Source organism: Bos indicus x Bos taurus, chromosome 2, assembly GCF_003369695.1.
Source record: "Bos indicus x Bos taurus breed Angus x Brahman F1 hybrid chromosome 2, Bos_hybrid_MaternalHap_v2.0, whole genome shotgun sequence".
Lineage (NCBI taxonomy): Eukaryota > Metazoa > Chordata > Mammalia > Artiodactyla > Bovidae > Bos > Bos indicus x Bos taurus.
This window is the reverse complement of record NC_040077.1, coordinates 7,187,210-7,193,069: the sequence shown is the minus strand read 5'-3', so window position 1 is coordinate 7,193,069 and position 5,860 is coordinate 7,187,210. Positions and strand designations below refer to the sequence as shown.

The following is a 5,860-nucleotide window of genomic DNA, read 5'->3' as shown; positions in this document are numbered from 1 at the left end:
TTAAGCCAGCTTTTTCACTCTCCTCTTTCACATTCATCAAGAGGATCTTTAGTTCCTCTTCACTTTCTGCCATTAGGATGGTGTCATCTGCATATCTGAGGTTGTTTATATTTCTCCCAGCAATCTTGATTCCAGTTTGGGCTTCATCCAGCCCGGCATTTTGCATGATGTACTCTGCATATAAGTTAAATAAGCAGGGTGACAATATACAGCTTCGATGTACTCCTTTCCCAATTTTGAACCATAATTGGGAAGTGTGTTATTTACTAGATATTTATTTACAAAATGTTATGGCCTGGGGAGCATACTGGGTTAAATAAAATAAGAGAATGATTTAAAGATAACACTGAAACATTTTCTGCTGGATCCTAAATGTGTTTTTATTATCCAATTAAAATTTTTAAGAACATTTATCTCCATGGGCAATTTAAGCTAGTTTCTTTTTAAATACAGAATAAAGTCTAATTCCCCCACCTCCTCCCTTTCCACACTTTTTTAATTCATTCTTTCTCTCTGTTACTTGCAACAAATAACAATTGCACACCATAAGCTAAGCACCATGCTAAACTCTAGGGATCTGGATGTGAAAGAAACAAATGAGACGACCATCTGCATGGCACTGAGACCCCAACAGAGGGTACAGAGGAATAAGCAATTTAAGTAACATGTGACAACTGCCTTGAGAAAATGCCAGTACTAAGGAAGTGCTTATCAGAACAACTGGCTTTTTTGTCCTTCAAGGAAAGTTTCCCAGGGCAAGAGCATCTGACCCTGAAGTCTACCTGAGAGTTAGGCTAATAGTGTGGATTGTGAGAAGAGTGTGTCAAGCAGAATATAGGTGAAGATCTGGAGGTACAAAAGAAACTGATGAGTTAGAAGTCAAAGTAGTCTAGGATGGTCAGAGTGAAGACTTGGGAGTGTTAGACCTGAGATAGCAAAGTGAGATGAGGAAAGCTAATCTGATTCTTCTTAAAATGTAGGTTTTTCTTCTAAAGTGGTAAAGTCCATTGGAAAACCATAAATTGGTGAGTGACAGGATAACATTTGGACTTTAAAATAATTTCTCAAGAGATAGTATACAGAATAAATGTAAAAAGAAGAAAGCCTAGAAGGCAAGAAACTAGAAGGGTGTTACCTGATCCAGGCAAGAGGTGGGCTATAGTGCTGATTTCCAGAGTAAAAAGGTGCGGCACTCAAGAAAGAGGTCAGAGTGAAGTAAATGTTTATGGTTTATTTATTCATTCATTTATTTTTACAAATATTCATTGCATATCTACTATGTCTAATACTTGATACTTGAGTATTAGGTGCTGGAGTTACAGGAAAGAACAAAAGAGACAAAAGTCTTGTCTTCATAGGATTTATAATCCAGTTGAAAAGACAACAGCAGAAAAGTAAGTGAAATACATAGTCTATCACAGGATCATAAGTGGTGAGAAGAAAAATAAAGCAGGAAAGAGATAGCAGGAGGCTGGTAAGGATATGAGATTTTAAATGAGATAGTCAAAGAAGTACTCATTGATATTGGAGCAAAGATCTGCAGAAATCAAGGAAGCAAACCATGTAGATGTTGGGAAGGAGGGATCCAGAATGAGGAGGAGAAGACAAGGAAGAAAACTAAAAGATATTTTATTTTATTCTTTTCAGTTTTATTTATTTATTTTTAATTTACAATATTGTATTGGTTTTGCCATACATTGACATGAATCCGCCATGGGGGTACATGTGTAACGCATCCTGAACCTCCCTCCCCATTCCATCCCTCTGGGTCATCCCAGTGCACCAGCCCCAAGCACCCCGTATCATGCAACAAACCTGGACCGGCGATTCATTTCACATATGATAATATACATGTTTCAATGCCATTTTCCTATATCGTCCCACCCTCGCCCTCTCCCACAGAGTCCAAAAAACTGTACTATACATCTGTGTCTCTTTTGCTGTCTCTCATACAGGGTTATCGTTACCGTCTTTCTAAATTCCATATATATGTGTTAGTATACTGTACTGGTGTTTTTCTTTCTGGCTTACTTCACTCTGTATAATTGGCTCCAGTTTCATCCACCTGATTAGAACTGATTCAAATGTATTCTTTTTAATGGCTGAGTAATACTCCATTGTGTATATGTACCACAGCTTTCTTCATTTCTCCATTCATCTGCTGATGGACATCTAGGTTGCTTCCATGTCCTGGCTATTATAAACAGTGCTGTGGTGAACATTAGGGTACACGTGGCTCTTTCAATTCTGGTTTCCTCGGTGTGTATGCCCAGTAGTGGGATTGCTGGATCATAAGGCAGTTCTATTTCCAGTTTTTTAAGGAATCTCCACACTGTTCTCCATAGTGGCTGTACTAGTTTGCATTCCCACCAACAGTGTAAGAAGGTTCCCTCTTCTCCACACCCTCTCCAGCATTTATTGCTTGTAGACTTTTGGATAGCAGCCATTCTGACTGGCATGAAATGGTACCTCATTGTGGTTTTGATTTGCATTTCTCTGATAATGAGTGCAAAAGATATTTTAAAATAAATCACCAACTCAATGGACATGAGTTTGAGTAAACTCCGGGAGTTGGTGATGGACAGGGAGGCCTGGTGTCCTGCAGTCCATGGGGTTACAAAGAGTCAGACACTACTGAGCGACTGAACTGATAACTGAACTGAACTGATACAAAGAATATTCTAAAAATAGACGTTTAGCTAGAATTCTTTCTCCACTGTTTGGGAGGGCCTTGACCAGAGCCCTCCCCTCTCCCCTGTTAAACTCAGGGTTTTTAAGAGATCAGGCCTTGCTCTTTTGTGACATCCTAGGCCAACTTTCCTGTTTGGAAGTGTCCCAGTGCAGAAGAACAATAAAGAATCCTCCTGGGATTCAGGAGCCACAGGAGACTCGGGTTCTATCCCAGGGTCAGGAAGATCCCCTGGAGAAGGGCATGGTAACCCACTCCAGTATTCTTGCTGGAGAATTCCATGGACAGAGGAGCCTGGCAGGCTACAGTCCAAAGGGTCACAGAGAGTCAGACGCGAGTGAAGCAACTTAGCACGCAGGATGTAGAAGTATGAAAAGTGTTCTCTGAGCGTTTTTGCACCTTCCCTCTTCCCCACCCCAAGGCAAGGTCTCTGTGCTCGCACATTGATAGACTGTTGTGGAGCCTCTTTGATGCTTCCAGTCTTGGCAAAAGACCCCTCCTACCTGGAGTCCACCAAGATCTTTCTCTGACACCTTTCTAACTGTGCCACTCCTCTGCTTTGAATGTGACAGCTGCTCCTGAAGATAGAGCTAATGCCCAAAGCACAGAACTGATTTTCAGAATGGCTGCAGCCCCCAAGTGCCAGGGAGTGGCTGCAGGCTGAAGAAGAGACCTTTACCTGTGAAGGCAAGGCTGAATAACCCAGCGCAGCATCGGCTGGGGTGCCTTAGCCAGGGAGGATATGAATTTCATACTGCAGACCCGGGAGGACAGAATTAAATCTCTCCAGCTTCAGAAGGTTGTGGACAGGAAGAGAAAGAAAAAGCAGCCATCTTTGGAAAAATAAAGTGGAGATAGGATTCGCATGGATGTGGACCCTGGTGAGGAGCAGAAGGAGGAAAAGATGGAAGGTGACCCTCAGGCGTCAGGATGGACTCTCGCTGACTTCAGGAAGCATCAACCCCATCGGCATCCGCGAGGTCACCAGAGCGCCGGAAGAGAACAAGCTGCTCCTGGCCTTGGTGTGTCTGTTGGCCAAGCCAGCCATCGTCACTGCACACGTGAGGCAGCTGAGCCATCCGCCGAAGTACCGCCATCTGCCGGATGCCCCAGCCCAGCCAGAGGCTCGCACCCGCCCTGGGCTTAAAATGACTCCTGAGCTGAAAATACGTCCTGGCCTTGGGATTCAAAAGAAACACCAATGCCTTTAGGGAGCGACTGAGGGCCGTCACGCCCAGAGACCCCCAGTCTAAATGTGCAGTGACCTGGAGAGTACCTGGAGACAGAATCTTCGGAAAGCCTGAGACAAAGAGATTTTGGACACTTCCATTAAAGAATTATCTAAACCACAAAGTAAGTTCACTGAGGGTCAGCAAACTGTAATGTTACACCCCTGAAAATAAACTGATTCCAAACCCCAAAAAAGATAAGGAAACCACTCAAAATCAAAAAAAAAAGAAAAACAAACAAACAAAAACATCTTCAAAGTAATCTTGGATAAACCTGTCACTTCATACAGTTGTAACATGACACTTCATAAAGAAGTCTTGGGGATGCCTGGGTGGTACAGTGATGAGGAATCTACCTGCCAATGCAGGAGACACGGATTCGATCCCTGGGTGGGGAAGAACCCCTAAAGTAGGAAATGGCAACCCATTCCAGTATTCTTCCTGGGAAATCCCATGGACAGAAGAGCCTAGTAGGCTACAGTCCATGGGTTACTAAGAGTTGAACACCACTGAGCACATGCATGAGCATTTTCTCATGTTATAAAATTGCCTAATTCTTTTAATAGAATATAGAATGTAAACTTTCTCTTACTGGTAAGAGCTGCTGTAATAGTTCAGATGGTAAAGAATCTGCCTGCAATGCAGGAGACTCAGATTGAATCCCTGTGTTGGGAAAATCCCCTGGAGAAGGGAATGGCAACCCACTCCACTATTCTTGCCTGGAGAATCCCATGGACAGAGGAGTCTGGTAGGTTGCAGAGTTGGACACAATTGAGCAGCTGACACTTACTGGTAAATATGATTGACAATAGTATGGAATAGGGCTTGTTCAGGAGCTAATGGATTTTATAGATGTGTTTGCTCCAATCTGGAAATAAAGGGTAACTAATCTGCCTTTTAGATTTATCTATCTTCTTTCCTACTTTCTTTCCTAAAAAAAAAGCTACTGGGATGCACAACCTGAATCCAAGTCCGTTTCTTATCAAGGAGAGGGAAGGCATATTACAAAAGCCCTTTGCTTGTCAGAATCTTTCATTGCCCAATTTCACATTTGTAAGAATTTTCTGGATGGTTAAGGAAGTTAGAAACAACACCATGTTCAATCTTTCCCTGATACTGTAGAGGAAGGGAAGGATAGGAAGACTGTTATAGACCAGGCCAAGGTTAGGATTTAGATGTAACTTGGATGAGCCTCTTTGTGTGAGGTTGGTGGAAAATAGAAGCAATGTCATTTTGAAAATCATTTGCTCTGGAAAACTCATCTTGACAGCTATAGATAGGATCAGGTGGCCTTCACAAGTTTCTGTACCATCTTTTTTCATAGTATTTATCACTTTGAGTTGAAAATGCTTCTTGTCAGCATTTCAGACTAGACTGTAGATTTATTAAAGATATAGATCAGGTCTCTTTCATCACTAAGTAATATGCTAGGCACAACACTTAGCACCCAATAGGTATACATTTAATATACATTTAATACACATAAGTATACATAAACGTATACATTTAATTCATAAATGAGGGCATAGACCAATTTAACAGCCATATTTCCCTCCTAAGATTGACTAAAACCTACCAACTATTTTTTTCACATCAACTACTAATACACAACTACTCAGCTCTGTATATTCATTGGAAGGACTGATGCTAAAGCTGAAACTCCAGTATTTTGGTCACCCAATGCAAACAACCGACTCATTGAAAAAGATACCTTGATGCTGGGAAAGATTGGGGGCAGGAGGAGAAGGGGACGACAGAGAATGAGACGGTTGGGTGACATCACCAACTCAATGGAAATGAGTTTGAACAAATTCCGGGAGATGGTGAAGGACAGGGAAGCCTGGTGTGCTGCAGTCCATGGGGCTGCAAAGAGTCGGACACAACTGAGAGTGAAATACAATGACAGCTACGACTAGTACACAGCCATGTCTCTTCACCGTAT

The 5,860-nt window shown here is 42.2% G+C and overlaps 1 pseudogene; it reads left to right on the top strand.

The window, feature by feature from the left end:
* The first annotated feature begins 559 nt into the window (after positions 1-559).
* Positions 560-4,180, top strand: LOC113880618 (annotated as a pseudogene).
* The last annotated feature ends 1,680 nt before the right edge of the window (positions 4,181-5,860 follow it).